The 19523-nt window shown below is 39.6% G+C and overlaps 1 protein-coding gene across 2 annotated transcripts in view; it reads right to left on the reverse strand.

The window, feature by feature from the left end:
- GPC6 (glypican 6) overlaps nt 1–19523 on the reverse strand; it is a 1088426-nt gene that overhangs the window by 186436 nt on the left and 882467 nt on the right. The window lies entirely within an intron of this gene.

Below are 19523 nucleotides of genomic sequence, written 5' to 3' on the forward strand. Positions count from 1 at the left end.
TTGAAGCCCTAACCCCTAAAGTAACTGTATTTGGAAATAAAGTTTTTCAGGAGGTAACAAGTTAAATGCGGTTACACAAATGTGGGGCCCATCCGACAGGGCTGGTGGCTCTATAAGAAGAGGAGTGCACAGAAGAAAGGCCATATGAGGACACAGTAAGAAGGTGCCATCTGCAAGCCAGAAAGGGAGCTCTCACCAGAAACCAATCCGACCAGGACCCTGATCTTGGACTTCCAGCTTCTAGAACTTTAAGAAAATAAATTTCTGTGGGTTAAGCACTGCCGTCCCCCCCACCCCCACCAAGTCTGTGGTATCCTGTGATATGGTTACCAAGTTCCCCTCTTTAGACCTGAGGACCCGATGACACTCAGGAGGGATGGACTATAAGTCAAGATAAGAGAAAGGTTTTGACTGAAGTCTGGATGGGTGGAAGTTGTCAGCAGTGCAGAAGTTTTCCTAACGCTGCAGAGGGTATCAGAGGTGACAGCATTTCACGGAACTAGCCCCAAACCTCCCTTATCCTTCAGCCCATTCTATCTTCCCTATAGTTGCAGCAACAGCATTTCCAGTTTCCTTCCTTCCTGTTAATTCACACTTTTGAGATGCACAGGAAGTGGTATCAAAGCATCAAGACCCCCAAACTTCCATGTCATTGGTTATAAAATAGCATAAAGCAACAATTATTTTCATCCCATCAGAGATGGGGAAATTCTGTCATTTATCAGACCAATCACCTTACATCTGACTAAATCCACAAGCAAATCAGCATAGGGCAAGAAATATAAGGGGTTTCTTTTTCAATAGCTGGTATTTCCTACTTCCCATATAACTTAGGTCAAATTTCCAAATATAAAATCGAAGTTCCTTTCACTAAAATACAATTGTATAGCAGCTATGAGTAGAAATAGGAAATGAACCATATAAGGGCATATTTAGGAAATGTCTGATAAGGTTATGCCAACTCTTATAATGTCAAGTGCTTTTGATGAGCAGGCTCAAGACCACTAATCACTTGGGTAAAAATCTTCAGCTTGTTGCTTCAGTTAGTTCCGACTCCACGAGCAATCCAGCTTGACAGGTTTACTGCCGTCTTTGGAGAAGTGGATACCAGGCAGGACACAGCCTTGAAGGTAAAGGTCAATGCTGAGCATCTGAAACCACCCAGTATCTCAAAATGAAAATTCCTATTGTTATGTTTGGACACGGTTCAGTAGAAGTGCCTAAAAAATTTTGGTTCCTGCTTCAGAAGTTACAGATTAATGACAGTTGACAAGAACCAAAGGTAGAATATAACATCTTTATATAGTATGCCCTTGGTTTTGTGGTTTTCAAAATGCAGCTGGCTTTGAAAACATAATTGTATGGCCTATTTTATGCAGCCAACATAAAAAAATTTAAAGTTTTTACTTTTTTTTTTAAACCCTCTTTCCTATAAAAAATATTCCTGTGTTCCAAGTCTTAATTACAAAAACAAAACCAAACAAAACCCCAAAGGTTATTCAAGTTAATTGTGGTACGGAGTAGGGTTCAGCTCTCTATCTCTGTTGATGACAAAATCTATTTCACCAGTGACAGAGCATCTCAAAGGCCATCTATCTTTTGACTACAAAGAATATTGAGTGTTATCTATTTTAATATGTCAGCATCAAAGAGAAATTCGTTCTCATAGCCTTGAGATGCTCTCACCACAAGGAGCAAACATTCAGAGCATGAAATGGATTTTGGCTTTGTACCATATCCTAGGAAAACCCACACTTGTTTCTGCTGAGTCTTCATTTAATGATGGCTGTTCTGGGCTCCCTGTGCATTTCCAGACAGGAAACGTACTCACTCCCGAAATATAGTTCTTTATGGGTGGACACTGAAATGGACTTTTTCCCATGTTTCTCAGAACATGTGAGAAACATCTAGAATGACGTCTGAGACGTTAGTTGATTCAGAAGACATTGGAAGTTGAGCAGTAGGGGCTGGCTTTTCCCTCCTCTGTGTCTCATGGATCTTACCATCTCTTCCAGGTATTGCAGTGAATTTTTTTTTTTATTGCATTAGCTCACTTAATCCTCATGATAGATTATGGGTTACTTTATCACCCCCATTTTGTAGATGAGGTAGCAGAGGATTTGTGAGTTAAGTCACAATGTTAGCAAGAACAATAATAAGGACACACATGCATGGCCCTGTGAAAAGGAAGTCATTTGTTCAGGTATAACATGTGATCCACAAAAATTAATTTTCTCAGTTGAAATCACAATTCACGCTTCTCTGTGTTTCAGAACTGCAAGCACCTCCTATGCTTGTTATACACTGGTTGAACTGAATTATTCCTATAGTCAAAATTATGACCTTGGAGTCTCAAGGCAGTTTCTGTGCCCAGAGAGCCTCTTGCTGGGGTTGGTTGGAGGGAGAAGGCTTATGTAAGCTCTAAGTATGAAAGGACTACGTGGGAAGGAAAGAAGATAACTGCAGTTTTCAACTTTTGAGGACTAGGGCATGGGGACACCAGCGCTTAGCACTCCCTGTTCAAAATGGAAAAACAGTGTGAAAGATGAAATTGGAAGGAATAAGTCTTTAGGGGCCACATCTATAGGCCCCATTTCTAGATATTTTCTACTTCTCTGTCCCTTTTCCTAAGGTTTGCCCTCGGGTGGGTGTATGTGGGAGAGTAAACACACACACACACACACACACACACACACACATTTATAAGAGTTGCCAGGAAAAAAAGAGAAGACACCGTTAAATTGGAATTTCAGAGAAATGCCCAAACTTACTCTTTTAGTGTAATTATGTCCCAGTTGTGACATGGTACATACCTATTCTGAGAATTTACTTGTCTATCTGAAATTCAAATTTAACTGTGCATCCTACATTTTTTATTTGCTAAATCTAAACTCTAATATATACATCCATATCCATGTACATATATATACACATTTAAAATTTGTGTAGCTACATATGCAATTATATGTAACACTCTCTGACCCTTAAATGAGGTTAGCACCCTGTTCTGTTGTACTCCTATTTATTCTCTACTTTCCATGTATCAAAGTATTCACACCGTGATATTATTTTCAATGTCTGCTTTTCCCACTAGATCATAAGCTCCACAATGACTGCGACTGTTTCTGCTACTGCCTTGGAACCCAGCACAACACATAACTGATGAACTAAGAATGCAGAATATATGTGAAAGCCCACATCCCGAATTTAGTCAATCGATCACCCTAACTATAAGGAACAGATAGGCTCTGCCCATCTGTGGAGAAAAGCTTAAGTCAGCAGCTAAAACGATTGAACAGATAGAGGGCCTGAATTTAAAGGCATGACAAAAATGGTAATGTTGACTTTCATATTTTTATCTCACTGATTTCGAATAAGCATTTTAAATGATATTTTTTTCCTCTCAGTACTTGGCTAGCCCATTGGGTAACAGGTGCTTTTGCACACAGGCAGTTTTTCTATATCCCCACCATGGCTGTGAACCCTTCCTGGCATGCTACATGTTTGCCAGGTTTGGTTTGTACATTCTGCAGCACGCTCAGGAAGTTTCACTTTGCCTTCGAGTTCTGTTATCAAGAATGCCATTTAGAAATTTTTATTTTCACCAAGAGCATTCAAACTGGCGGATAAAAGAGAGGCCAGAAATGGAAGCCTCCTCCCACTCCACATTACATTAGTGGCATTTTAAAATTACAACCTCACCAGCTTCCTTAAGAAATACTACATTTTTCGTCTTTGGTGGCTGTGATTAAGTAACACTCACTTTGCACAGCTCCTGTGGTGACATAGCTCCATTACAAAGGCCTCTTGTGTGGCATTCAGGTCATTAGAAACTACACAAACTATTAGGAAAGAGTAGTAGAGCTGCTAAGAAATCCTTCAAATTATGGTTTCCTTTCTGAGTGTGGCAAAGAATAAAGAGGGAACACACGATGGTTCTGGAGTTGAATAAAATAGGTGAGTGGAAATATATATATATAAAGAAATCCAATGTCAGTTACAGTTATTGGAATATTATCCAATAGAGCTCTTAGCCTAACTTTCTTGACTTCCAAAATTAGGGTTTTATTTCTGGATTCCACAAATTCCCTGGGTCACCGCACTCAATACATGAACGTTTCACATGTTTATAAATACAGGTTTTTCAGTGCAGCACAGTGTCTGCAATGATTAATTTTATGTGTCAACTTGACTGAGCTGAGGGATGACTAGATAGCTGATAATATTATTTCTGGGTGTTTCTGTGAGGGGGTCTCTGGAAGAGATTAACATTTGACTCAGTGGACTGAGTAAAAAGATCCGATCCACCCTCTACAGCATGTGGGGGGCATCATCCAAACCACTGGGGGCCTGCATACAACAAAAAAGCAGAGGAAGGGCTAATTTTCTCTCTCTCTGAAGTAGGATATCTACTTTCTCCTGCTCTTGAACATCAGAGCTGCTGGTTTTCAGGTCTTTAGAATCTAGCCTCAGATTGGGAGTTACACTATCATTCCCCCTATTGCTTAGGTCATTGGCCTTGGATTGAATTACACCACCATCTTTCCTGGTCCTCCGGCTTATAGATGGCAGATCATGAGATTTCTCAGCTTTCATAACCACATGAGCCAGTGCTTATAATAAATCTCCTTTCATATGCATCTATGTGTATCTTATTAGTTCTGGTTCCTCTGGGAAACCGTGACTAATACAGTGGCTTATACTGAATCTTCAGTTTCTTGGATGTCTCTGCTATGGACCTGCACCCCCAAATAGGACTTACCCTTCAACTTCAACCACTGACATGAAAACTGGGTGCCCACCAGTGCAGCACTAGAATGCATTGTCATCACTCTCTCTTGGTTGCCCAGACACATGAAGTCATTTGGCCCAGGCCCCATAATGGCTAAGGCAGGCTCTTCATGTACATGTGGACATTCAGGCACAACACCTCGACATAGCTTGAAATCACAAACAGTTAGCCTGCTTGCTGTGAGCTCGTCGTAGGATGTGAAACACAGGCCCATATTTTACTGGCACTTTGACTAATCTTTAGGGGGAAATCTGGCTTATGTGGGAAGTGATTGACTATGTGGTACCCTTTCCCTAGAGCTAGTTCTAAACCCAGACCCCAGATGTGCTCTTGGCTTTTCATCTTTCTGATGACATATAAAAATGAGGAGCCACACACTCTGGGCTATTACAGATCCCATGGCACCGTTAGTAAGACCAGAGGCTTTACCCTTAATATGTGGCAAAAAGCCAGCATGGCGAGTAAAGTTCCAACTGCTCAAAATTCTTCGATACTTTATAGATTGTTCTGTTATTTGCCCCAAAAGATTGACTAGTAGGTGGTGGGGGCCACTGATCTGTTGGCATATTTTTTTTCCAGAGGTGGCTGCATTTCAGCAGTGGATTTTAGTACCCTCTGTGTAAAACCATTGTAGCCTGCTGAAGTAAACAAATGTGACATAAAACACAGTATTTGAGGATCAGATGGACATTTTCTTGTAAAGAAATTTATTTCTTATAAAATATATAAAATTGTGGACTGTGAGAGGTGAAGGTAGGAGCAAAATATGAGGATAAATTTAATTTTGTGTTAAACAGATGTCTTCTAATTAAGTTATGAGGAGTTTTTTTTCTTTTTTTTTTTAAATTATTTACTTACGATAGAGAGAGAGAGAGAGAGAGGCAGAGACACAGGCAGAGGGAGAAGCAGGCTCCATGCACCGGGAGCCTAATGTGGGATTCGATCCCGGGTCTCCAGGATCGTGCCCTGGGCCAAAGGCAGGCGCCAAACCACTGCGCCACCCAGGGATCCCATGAGGAGATTTTTTTCATATTGATCCAGCACACAAACTTCTGTTCTGTACATGAGGTAATTTAGTTCATATGAACATTATATATATTATTAGCTGAGTTTGGTTCCTCCATGTCTTCCATAGGGATTCTATTTGTTTCATCAATCCCTGTGGAGATGAGATGCAGCATCCCCATTGCTGAAAAGGAACTTTCTGTGGAGAGTGCTGCCACCCCAGCCATCAACAGAGGAGGCAGGAAAGTCTGGGGCCGGGAGGACTGAATTTATATAAATGGAAAGATAAGTCTCAATTTCTTTGCTTCTTTCAACCTTGCCTCTTTTTTTTTTTTTTTTTTTTCAGCTTATGGTGTTTCTTGTTCTCTGCTTTAATCTAAGCTTCATCCAAACCATGACAGATTGGAAAAAGAGGCCATTTCAAGGCCATCACTCGCTCTCCTGATTCATTGCAGTATGGGCCTGCCATCCCAACGCTCTGAAGAGCCTCCTCAGGCCCTATTTCAGTTCATTCCACACGTTGCCAACACCTCCCCCTGCAACTAGACACTGGTTCAAGTCATTTAAAGACCAGCGATCCCTGAGATACACTTAGCAGGCCCATGCTGCCCACACTCCCATAAAATACCAAGGAGCTTGTCACAGACTCTCATGAAATACCAAGGAGATTTATATTTATCCTTAACACGAGCAATCCTCATCTAGGTTTTCCAGGATCAATTCATTTCTTATAAAATGCTTATGTCCCTCCCTGTGGATGCAGCTTTATACATGTGTGCAAATCATGAGATGCCCCACGTGTGCCAGGCCTAAAGTCCAGTCACACTGCTTCATACTTGCATCGTAAGGGAAGTTTCTTTGTTCATTTCTTTGGGAAATAATTCCAAACTCCCAGAAAAGTTCCAAATGTAGTACAAAGAACGCTTTTAACACTCTTTACCCAGATTCATTTATTGTTAACATTCTCCTCTTTATTAGTTCTATCTTCTATATGAGACTATATATACACGAATACCTTATATGAATATATACAGCTTATACTATTTGATCATGGCATTTGAGAATACATGAGTGAGAATGTACACACACTAATGCTTCTGTGCTACTGTATATAACTTATGCTACTTGAGGATAAGTAGCACACACTATGACCTCTGAGTCTGTAATACTTCAGGTGTATTTCCTACGAATAAGGGTATCTTCTCATACACCCATCAGTGCAGTTATCAACCTTAGTAAATTTAGCATCAATATATGCTTTTATCTAACCTATAGTTTGTATCCAGCTTTGTCAACTGACTCAGTAATCTCCTTGATAGCATCCACTCCAACACAGGATCCAGTGTTATATTTTGTTGGTGTATGTCCTTAGTCTTCTTCGATCTGAAGCAGTTTCTTTGCCCTTTTTTGTCTTTTTTGTGACATTGGGATTCTCGCAGAAAACAGTCCCTTATGATGTGCTAAGGGCTCGTGGAGGGGATGAGACTGATAGAAAGAAGGGACATTAAAAGCAACCATGTACATTGGACAGTTTAATGCATGTGATAGAGTTGGGATAAGAGACAATGTGGTCAACCACTGTGCACATGGCCAGTTCTTCAGGTTAAATAATCTTTAGACCGTTGCCTCTTGACTTTGAACTGTAAGTAGACCTAAGAATTACTCAGCCAGCTTGATTATCCTGTTTATTATGGCAGATGATAAAGTGAAGGCATCCTGCTACATAATAACCAAGTAGCGAGAGGGGAGAAAGAGAAGACAGAGGAGAATGGAAGGAAGGAAGAGTAAGAGGGTGGGAAGGAGGGGAGAAGGTAAAAAGGGAGAGTGAGAGAGAAGGCAATATCCCCATTAATTAAAATGCACACTGGGATCATTTGGTGTGTCAGCCATTAAGTAATATGCCTCAGCAGCTCTTGAGGATACCACTGGGTTTTCAACAGAAAATAGATATGAGATCATCATAATGTTGATATCGTCTCCCTAGGAAATGCACTCCTCTTGCCTCAGTTGACAGGGTATGGGTCCCTCTGCCCTTGTGTGAACTTCACATCTCTTTCTTCCTCTTCATTGTCCACCCCCGGGCGCATTTTGCACAGAAGAGAGAAAGAGACTCTGTTCAGCACAATTAAGCCACCCACATGCAGATTTACGAGGCAGAAAACAAAGAATAATGAAGAAAACATCTGCCACCACCTGGGCAATTGACGTAAATAAAGTAACAGAGACAATGTCTCTTGACAAAGTCTTTAGAGAGAGCTCCTGTGTGACAAAATGTGAAGCCTTAGCAACAAACATCAGGACCCCTTATAACAGCTTCAGAGAAAGGGATTCCTGGAAATACTTATTATTCAGTGGCGAACGCTGGCTTTTTCTCCTAACCAGTAGGAGGGAATGAAGCAATTATGAGATCCAAAGGAGATGGGATGGATTCAGAGTCACCTCCTAGATTGTGACTTTGGGGAAGGCTCATCTGCACTTCCAAGCTTCACCTTTTCTATTAAAAGGCTCTGATGAGAAGTCAGAACAAAATGAGCTAAGCACATGAAGTGCTTAGCAGAGGCTCTGACAACACAGTAAGTAGGTAAATGACGCATGTTAGCTCCTGTCCAAGGATAGGGTGCTGGAGACCAGAGCCTGAGATGGCTTGGCTATCTATGATTTATTGAGGAGCAGAAGAGGGACACAGAAGTGGACAGAGGAAGACATTCAGCAGGGCTGTGGTCTCAGCTGGAGACCAGTTTGAGCCTCATTCCAGGGGGAGCTCTGGAGCTCAGACTTGGTCCCTGGTAAGAGGAGAGTGGGCCAGACTTTTGACCCTGCCTCAGTCATCCCTAACTCTGGGATGGGGGATTGGCAAGTACCTCCCAAACACAATGGCTCCCATCAGCATTTCTCTGAAGCAGGGGACAGCTGTGAGCAGCCAATCCTCAGTGTAGCTAGAGGACAGGGGGAACGAGGTGTGCACTGGCCCCATGAAGGGCTCTGGGTAGGACACCACAGCATCCAGCACAGTTCTCTTCTCCTTTCTCATCAGAAGAAGGAAACCTTATATAACACAGGGCTAGATTATTTGTAACTGAAATTGATTCATATTTTTCTTAATTTTGGTCGAAAGAAGCGAGGACTCACATCACAGAACTGAGCAATGCTGGGCTAATGGATTCCATTGAGATAGCCTGTTATTATTGATAAAACTCCTCTGGTCCCCAGTACAGATGTTACCAGCCATGAGAAAAGGGGGCCATGCCCATGGTCAAGCTTTAGGTGATACCAGCGGCCCTCAGCTGTACTGAGCCATCCCAATGACCAGGAAGAGATGCAGAATAGGAAAGGGTGGGATGTTCAAAGTTGCTTTCATTTATGCCACTTTCTGTGTGATTGCCCTGTTTTCTGGCTCAGCATCATTAGTACCCTACCATGCCTTCCTGCACATTCCCCCTTCTTGGTCACTGAGACATGAAGTGGACATCACTTGTAATATTTATCCTTTTCTGAGAATGGGCCAGAGGATGAAGAAGGTCAAGAACCTGAAAGCAGTGGCTGCTGGGAGGGTGGAGAATTAACTTGCATTCCTTCCTTACCCTGTTACTTGGTAATGCTACTTTTCCACTCATACAATCTGGCAGTTTGTTTCCAGTGCGGATCTAGCAATGACTTAGCTCATCAGAGGTAATGTGCCCCATAACATGACATAGACATTGGTCACTGGTTAAGGCTGGGTCTAGGAACCCATGGATAATATTCCTATTCTGTATTATAAGGGATGGCACATATAAATTAACCATACTTTACTGCGGCAAGGATGTGTATATCTTACTTGTATTATAGCATTATATATATATATACCCCCCTACATACATATATTTCATAAAGTTTTTCTATCTTATTTTTTGTTTTTTTTCCTCATTGGATTTTAGCTTTGTTAGGGTGGTTTTTCTTATTTTGCGGTGACCCTATAACCTAGAACACCTGGTGTTCTATGTTTGTTTGTTCTTGTTGTGGCCCTAGAACCTAGAATACCTAGTCCCCTATGTTCCACAGTGGATGCTCAACAAAAACTTGTTGCACACATAAATCATTTTTAAATGAATTCTTAGATTTGAATTAATCTTTACAAATTTAGGGATGATGGTAAGGTGCTTTATTTTGAATACAAGCCTTGTGTTAATAAGTAACACTATTTTAATGGAGTCTCTTTCTAGCTGAGGTGCCCATAAAGTTCAGATATGCTTTATCTATGCTGAAAAAAATTAAGCTATATGGCCTCCTACCTTCTTACTCATCTTTCTTTTTCTTAGCTGTACCAGAAATTTGACTCTGTAATCTCTGTTTTGATCAAGTTGATGTATAATGAGTGGAGCCAATCAAGATTGGAGACAGAAATTTAAATTAGAATTCCAACTGTGCAGATGATTTGCTGTATAATACATGCCTGCCTCAGTTTCTTGTAAGTGTTCATTCAAGCTTTCCTTTAGAGAAAAAGGATTTATTTATTTATTAACATGGGGAGAGGCAGAGGGAGAGAGAGAGAGGATCCCAAGCAGACTCACCGCTGAGCATGCACTCCAACATAGGGCTCGATCTCACAACCTTGAGATCATCCTAAGCTGTAACCAAGAGTTGGACCCTGAACCGAATGAGCCACTCAGAATGAGCCACTCAGACACCCTAACCCTGTGCTTCAACACCCTTATGGATAAAATAGGGATAAAAATACTTACCCTTCATAGGGTTGTGGTGAGGATTATATGTGTTAACATATACAGAATATCTATGTATGATAAGTAGCCTGAGCACAGTGAACATGTGGTCTTACCATTTTTTTCTAGCCCTTATCGCTCTGTGTAATCATTGCTACTTGTCCCAATCCTGTCTCTCTATTGTAAGAGTCTAGCATATGTCTGGCTTAAGGAAATGCCAAATGAGTGACTCCCATTCCTTATTAGCCATATATTTTAAACATAAAATATTCACGATGTGCCTACTATGATCAATGTACTTCTCTGGATATTGGATACTGGAAGAATCAAAAAGGCTTAGCAGATAAAGTTTTTGTATTTTAAAGAGCTATTACTGGTAAGGAAGATACACATTTAAACATAAAATTATTTTAATAAATAAATTCTAAAATGTCCAATGAGAAATGGCAAGCTAAACACATAAAATAAGACAATAAAGATGAAAAGCATGAGATCTGTTACTATAGTTTTATGATTTTTACCTGATAAAATTCTGGCAATAGTTTTTGTGGATGGAAACATTACAGCAGGTAAATCAGTAAGGTACAAACAAAGCCTAGTTCGTATCCAAAGGCTTTGGAATATCTAATATACTGATGATAATTTTCACTCCCCTTCCCCAGTCCAAAAACACAAGTGCAATTTGTTACATTTTTAAAACCAAAATATAGAATGTTCTCTTCATAGAAGCATACATGTTCAGCTCAACACCTAGCAAAACCCAGGAATGAAGTGCATCTGCCTACAACCACAGCAAAAGCCCTACAGGTGGGGCCACCTGTCCTCTGCTCCTAGGTCAGCTTTCAGACTAACTCAATTCACTAAGCATCAAGCCAGTCTTTCTGCAAATCAACCTCTGACTTTGTAACCCAATTCTCGTGTCATGAGCTTTTGTCTTTTGCATGATACCAGGTTCCCTTGCTGCATCCCAGTTCCAGGGACAGAAGCCTGCCAAGTTTCTCTGGGTCTGACTACCTTCCCTGCCACCATACCACCAAGGCACATACCTTGCCAGTTCCTTTTGGAGAAAGAGACAATGACTACTGGGTTGCCATGGCCTGGCTCAATGATCTCTCAGCTTGTACTCACCCTCCTGTACTCAATCACCTTCCCAGATGCTAGACTGGGAGTAAGCCATGTAGGCTCTCTGAGTTTCAGTTTCTACATTAGAAAAATAAGGATAATCTTACTCATCCCTCAAAGGTACTGTATGCATTAAACAGACCAGTACATGTAAACTATGGTGCTGGGAACTTAGCAGATGCTCAGTAAAGTGCTAGACAGTTTTTCTTCCTAACAATGTAAAAAATGTGGCAGATGCACTCTAATCGTCTCCTTCATCAAGTAATGTAAATTGTTACAAACTGATTTATTGATGGCTCTGCAACTGAAGTTACAAAAGCCAGGTGTCACAGTACAAATACTGTGCAGTTTGGGAGTGCAAGAGGCAAATGTTCATTGTTCCTAAAGTCATCAGTAAGCATCTAGGTGACCTCAATCACATCGTTAATCTCTTGGGGCCTCACTGTCTTCATCTGTGGACAACACAGGTTAAATTAGATAATATTTCAAGCCTTTCCTAGCTCTGCAATTTTGATTCTTTATGAAAAATAAACAGAATCTTCATATAGTAACAAATATTACCTTCCACTAGGTCCTCACTGAATGATGAGTTGAATGATCAGTTTCAGGCCTTCTCTCCTGCATGCTAGCAAGTGTTGTGGGTACTTGGTGTAAGGGGGAAGAGAAGAGTGAGTCCAAGGAGTCTCTAATACAGTCCATCAAAGTGTGGTTTCTAGACCAGCCTAATCCACATCATCTGGGAACTTACTATAAATGCCAAATCTCAGGTCCTGCCCCAGATCACCTGAAGTAGAAACGGTAGATGGGCTCAGCAATCTGTGCTTTCACAAGCCCTGCAGGTGATTTTGCTGCTCCATAGACTGTGACCCATTGCTCTAATCTATGAAAGCATTCACACACACACACACACACACACACACACACATGCACATGTGCCCTTCCCTTTGAAGCAAGAAGATAGATCTAGGAGAATAAGGACGTATATTCTACTTTTTAATTTGTCCCTACTGATACCTAGATTTAAAAAAAAATAGTTTTAAAAAATCCCCTCAGGATTGCCTATTGATCAACTTCATTTCCAGTAGATTATTCTATTTTGAAGGGGACATGTATGCCCAGCAGAAAATTAAGGAAATTGCTAAGGACAAATAAGCACTGATTGCTAAGGGAAAAGAAGGCCACTTATCTCCTATTATCTCTTTTGTGAACAGTCCCTCCCTCTGCAAGCAGCTCACTCCAAACATCTTCTATTTCAATATAGTAAGGACGCCTCCAAACAGTGGTTTAATTCATTGATTTTTCTTGCTATTTTCATTATCTACTTAAGCACAAAATGCATTTATTGTGGCTTCAAAGACTGCATTCAGTTGATCAAATTGCCGTATTTGAAAAGGGTATCAGACACCACTAAACAGCCTCTTTATCAATGCAGAAGAGCAAGATCCCAACATGTGGTAAGGTCTCAACCAAAGCACATATGTCTTAGGGAGTTAGTGCTCACACATAATTTAACACCAGATGACCCTAGGAACTGTCAACTATTTATGGTGCTGGTCATGGGATTTGTTTGTGTAAATCTCTCCATGGCTCCCCTTTATCTTCCAATGATACTCTCTGCAATGATGTCTCTGAGACTTATCACACACCTCATGCCTATAGGCCCCCTTTCCAAGTCTTCAAGTAGGAGTCTCATTGTCTAGGCAGTCTATCCATCCACATCCTTCTCCCTATATATTGCTCCTAAATCCCACACACCAATAGTACCTGTAATACCTTATCACGCTGTTCAGTTCATATGCCCGCCCACCCTATTGGGATGGTAAGCACCTGGGGATCAGGCATTATTTCTCTTTAAATCCCAATAGCAGTATAATAGGTTCTTGTATCTGGTGAGTGAAATAATTTTATTTTCTGATCACACCTTTTTTCTGCAGATATTTTACCTCCAATGTAATGGCCTTATTCGGTAAAGAAAAGACATAGAAAAAAAGCAAATTTCCTAGTGATATTACTCTCCAAGGAAAAAGTCATAGTCAAAAGCAAAATGTTCCTCCTGTTGTGCTTTTTCAGCTACCTACAGAAATAGTAATTTTTAGAGGAAGCCTGTCAAAAAGCTTGTGAATAGTGGTTAAATTAGTTTTTTCTTTTATTTTTGACAAATGGGTTGTAATTAGGGTTCATATCACTTTTGATGTTCTTTTAAAAACTTATAAAAGTTTACCCGAGATTAATACTATCCAGGGAAAAACATGAATTCAGTAAAAAAGAAAGAAACAAACCAAGTTCCACATTTATAAACAATGATCAATCATCGAGAAAGACACAGAGCAGGCAATCAGAAGCCTGTGTGAGTCAAGGGCACCGAGTTTCTACTCCTCCTACATGGGACCGGTGTGGCCATGGCTAAGTACTCCCCCGCTTTGAGGTGTCAGTTTTCCATGCAGCTTCACTCTCTCAAAGTAAATGCCAACAAGATGCTAGAGGAAACCATGATGATGGAAGGAGGGGAGAGGAGAGAGATTTCTGAAGAGTATTTCCAGAGTGTGGGAGATGGTTTGCAGAAAAACTCAGCATCTTTAGACATCAGAGAAAGGAGCCACTTCAAAAGATATAAATGACAGAATCTAGGTCAGCTTAAGGACCGACTTCTCTGAGCTTAAGGACAGAGACAGGCAAGAGGGTGAAGATACCGGAGATGATGGAGATACCATCAAGACCAGGTCATTTGTTACCGCTAAGGAAAAGTTCCCATAGAAGCAAGGTGCTCAGAGCTGGATTCAAAGCCTTAGAATCAGATAAGTCGAGGCAGCAGATGTATCTTGCAACAGGCTTCGGGCACGAGAAAGAGGGAACTTAGAAGCAACTAGAAAGGAGACTGAAATCAGGCCATGCCTCTTGCAGTTCGAATACTGTTTGGCTGAGCACAGCTGATATACTGTGTGCAAGTACCTCCCAGCAAAGCAGGAGAACTCGCTCCTTCTAGGCATTTAGATTCTTCATCCTATCTGCTCCCACCTCTGCTGGCTGCACATGCCAGACGTTCAGCCTGGCTGCAGTGCAACAAGAGAGTGAATATAAATGGTAAGACTCTGAGATCTGCTGTTCAGAGATGTTGGGGAGGAAACCAAAAACCCATTTTTATCTTAAAAGAGAGTTGTGGGTATAGTGGTCTTCTGAAGAAGAAAGTAATGACTTTATTATTTTTTTTATTATTAAATTTTTTTTTTCTGAGTACTTTTCTTTTTTAAAGATTTTTATTTATTTATTCATGAGAAACACACACACACACAGAGGCAGAGACACAGGCAGAGGGAGAAGCAGGCTCCATGCAGGGAGCCCAAGACTGGATCCCGGGTCTCCAGGATTAGGCCCTGGGCTGAAGGTGGCACTAAACCGCTGAGCCACCCCGGCTGCCCCAGAAAGCAATTACTTTAATGATTTGTATTTTTATTATGGGAAAAGTACATCCTATATAGGGAAATGTGAACAGTTTTGAATATTTAAAGGAAGAAAGGAAGGCAAAACTCGCCGTCCCATGTATCAAAGACAATAATAGGTATATTTTAGTGTGTTTCTTTTACACACAGACATTTAAAAATATTGCCGAAATCATTGTTTAACATCGTGCATAATCACTTCTGATGGTTTGCACACAATTTATATAATTAAACCACTTCTCATTGAATGAATTTACCATACTTTATGTCACCATACCTCTAGAATTGAATGATAATGGGAGATAGGAGGAGAAGTTAAAATATTTAAAGGCCAACAAAAGAGAATGATGCATGCCTTTGAAAGAATTTCAGGATAGTATATCAGTAAAAGATATCTGGAGATGGGGATCTGGAAAGAAGGAACAGATGGAATTTAAAACATATGCTATATGACAAGTGTCATATAGCATATGACAGAAGAAAAAGTAAAAAGTATTTTTTAAACTAAGAAATATTTCTTCAGAGGAAGATGATGTCTTTATATTTGGTCATGGGGTTCCCATTGTTATTATTATTATTGTTATTGTTATAACCATTGGAAATTACGGCCGATTTACAATTCCTGTTAAAGTACATGACTATTTCTGGAGAGTGGGTCGAAAGAACTAAAATGACTGTGTTAAAACATATAGATAGGGATCCCTGGGTGGCGCAGCGGTTTAGCGCCTGCCTTTGGCCCAGGGCGCGATCCTGGAGACCTGGGATTGAATCCCACGTCAGGCTCCCGGTGTATGGAGCCTGCTATCATAAATAACTAAAAAAAAAAAAAAAAAACAACAAAAAAAAACATATAGATATTATTTATGTTTTTTTAATTTTCCAAAGCCTAAACTAATGTATCACCTAAACAACATATATGATTATATTTTATTACATGCTTTTTTTTCATTAGAAACTTCGCTAATTGGTAACAATTGATATCACTTGTTTTTTTCCTACAGTACTGTAGTTGGGTTTAACATTATATTAATGTTTACTAACTAACTTTAGTTCTTTCTTTCTTAATTACTGGTTCAAAACCATTGACAATTTTGCTCTGAAAGTGTTCATTTTTAAAAAATCCATACATGGGAGCTTTTTATATAACTCATGTATCATATGTTCCTTTTATTTTTAAAAAAAATTTGAAAGATTTTATTTATTCATGAGAGAGACAGAAAAAGAGGCAGAGACATAGGCAGAGGGAGAAGCAGGCTTCCTGGTGGGAGCCGGATGCAGGACTTGATCCCAGGACCCTGGGATCATGACCTGAGCTGAAGGCAGACTCTCAACCATTGAGACACCCAGGTGTCCCCATATGTTCCTTTTAAAGTCACCCTTGCTGCAAATATTCTCCCCAGTGCTTTTATCTGGGTAGTTGCATGTAGAACTTTATACTTTAGATGACAACAATTTGCCCATTTCATTCAGTTACTTTTCTCAAGATGTCTGCCTAAAAAGAATTTTGGGAGGGAACTAATCATTCATTATGTCACTTGAGGGTCGTAGGCAGACATTGGCTGGTTAGCTGATTGAACTAAATAGGATGTAGAATTTATAACTTCTTCCTAAAGGCAAATTTTTCTGTATGGGTTTCTAATGCTAAAAATAGGACAAACATAACCTTTCATATAAAAATAACCTAGGCCATTTTTTTCCTCTTTTAAAAAATATTTGAAAACATTTGTCACTGGTAGCTTGTGCTACATTGGGTAGCACTTATGGATGCATCACATCACATGAAGGAGTTCTGCAAAGTTTTAGATATTACACTTTCTTGGTTACTTATGTTACTGGGATTCTGATTGCATTAAATATTCGTTCTTTCACCCCGGAGAAGCATACATCTGCTTCTGCTGACATCTGTTCTCCTTTGTGGGTTCTGAGGAAACATTTATTTCTTTTTTGCTTTTCTTCCTGTTTTAGCAATGTCTGCTTCTCATCTTAATAAATCACCTTTGCTTGGCAATAACTTAATAGAAGGAGAATGCATAGCTAAAGAGGGAATGTGTAGCGCAGAATACAGAATTCCGGACAACATATTTGGCCTGTTGTGTGGTATCTGCCAGGCAGTACAAAACTAGGTTCATGGTGTACTGACTTCCTTTTTAAAAGGAGGCTGTAAATTACAACATGAAGGTCATTCACTTCACAGAGGAATAGGAATGGTAGAGTTAGGAATGGCTCTACTTTTGGGGTATAGTTCCAATGCACTGCTACATTTTCAAGTCCTCTGTATCTTTCTCCCAGAAGGTTACTCTTGCTTCCAGGGTCTGGACCTGGAAGCAAAGGAGAAGGGAAGACCACATCTCTGGAGAGGAAATGAGCAAGAGACTCCATACCACATCTTCAAGGCAGAACTGACTTGTCTCTACAAGCTCCCGGACTTCTGAGATGCTGTTCACATATCCTGATTGATTCTGTTACCCACTCAGGGCTGATTCAACTGATGAAGTGAAAGGATCTTATTGAAGAAAAAAAAAAAAGTCATGACTTCAACTGCTTGTGATTGCTTTAAGAACACAATCTTGATTGTGATATCCATTCGACAATACACATAAAGAACTTGCTATCAGAATATATAAAGAACTCCTGCAAATCAATAATAAAAAGAACAACCCATTTTAAAAAAATGAGCAGGAGAACTGAATAAAAACTTCACAAAAGGTACTACTAGAACCAGCAACCCACATTAGAAAAAAAAAAAAAAAAGGTGCTCAACATTGTTCATCAAAGAAATACAAATTAAAACCACAAAGAGAATCGACCAATCACCAGAATGCTTATAATCAAAGAAACCTGACTATATCAAATACCAAGTATTGGCATGGAAGTGGAGCATCTCATATATCAGCAGTGGGGGTGAAAATCAGTTATAACCATTTTAGAGAACTGTTTGGCAGTATTTATTAAAGCTAATCATAACAACAAGTATATGATCCAGTAATTTTACTCTGAGATATATGTCCTAGAGAAATGAATGCAAATATTTACCAAAAGACTGGAAACAAACCAAATGTTTGTCAACAAGAAAATGAAAAAAGAAATGTGCTATATTTATGCAAAGAAACACCATCGAGGAGGATTGAGCAATACAGCCCACAGGCCAAATCGTGGTAAATAAGCTTTATTGGAACACACTCACACTCCTCATTTACATATTGTTTATGGCTGCTTTTGTGCTACAAAGGCAGAGTTAAGTAGCTGAGACAAAGACTATATTGTCCACAAAACATTTTTTCCCCTAAACTCTCTGATCCTTTATAGAAAAAGTTATGAAGCAGTAACTAAGAATAGACTAACTGGTACAGACAGGAACATCAAATGACTCTCATAAATACTATGTTGAATGAAAAAAGTCAGATGCAAAAGAGTACATACTATAGAATTCCATTTATATAAGCTTTCATCCAGGCAAAGCTAACTGATAGTGGTAGAAATCTGAGTGATAATTATACTGGGGGATACACCCTGAGAAGATACAAGGGAACCTTTCAGGCTCCTGGAAATGTTCTATGTCTTGATTTTAGTGGTACGTATAGGAATATGTTCATCCGTAAAAGTTAATTGAGCTGTACACACAAGATTAGCGTACTTTACCTTTTTATAGGTCAATTAAAAAAAAAAAAAGAATGGAATCATGAATTTGCTGCCTTTTAAACAGGCAGATTGGCTAAAACTCTCCATCTGTGTTTAAGAGGTAAGAACATGTTCTTTCCTGTGACTGTGGGAGGAGGAAATCTCAGAGTTGTTGTTGTTCTTGTTGTTGTTGTTACTGTTGTCTGGTTTTGTTGTTACAGAGGTATAACTGACATGTAACATGATATGCTCCAGGTGTACAACATAATGATTCACTATTCATATATATTACAAAATGATCGCAGTGAGTCTTACTAACATCTCACACTTACACAGTTACAGTTTTTTTTCCCTGAGATGAGCATTTTCAAGATTTACTCTCCTAGCAACTTTCAATATGCAGTATAGTATTATTAACTATAGTCACTACACTGTACACGAAACCCCAGTGATCATAACTGAAAGTGAGACTGGCCAAATTTACTTTATATCAAATTTGTAAAGCTATTATAATCCATGACGAGATGGCAAGAACTTTTGCTAAACAGTCTGCCATCTACAAAAGAATGTCTTTATTTTTCCTTAAATGCTGTTCTTTCTTCTTCACTGACCTTCTGTTTTACCATACTATTTGTTTTATGCCTTTCTTAGTTCCAACAATGGTTTACCAGTTTTCTACTTCCATATTCACCTACATCTGCCTCTTTTTTCCTAGTATATTTATAGTAAATTGCTTGCATAACCCTTGGGTCTACATTAATTTATCTTTGAATGTTTTTCATTTCCCCCTTGTGTCCTCTAACTCCATTGATTTACCCTATTTGATATTTCTTCATTATTCTAAAATTC

The sequence above is a fragment of the Canis lupus genome, chromosome 17, assembly GCF_048164855.1.
Source record: "Canis lupus baileyi chromosome 17, mCanLup2.hap1, whole genome shotgun sequence".
NCBI classification, from domain to species: Eukaryota; Metazoa; Chordata; class Mammalia; order Carnivora; family Canidae; genus Canis; species Canis lupus.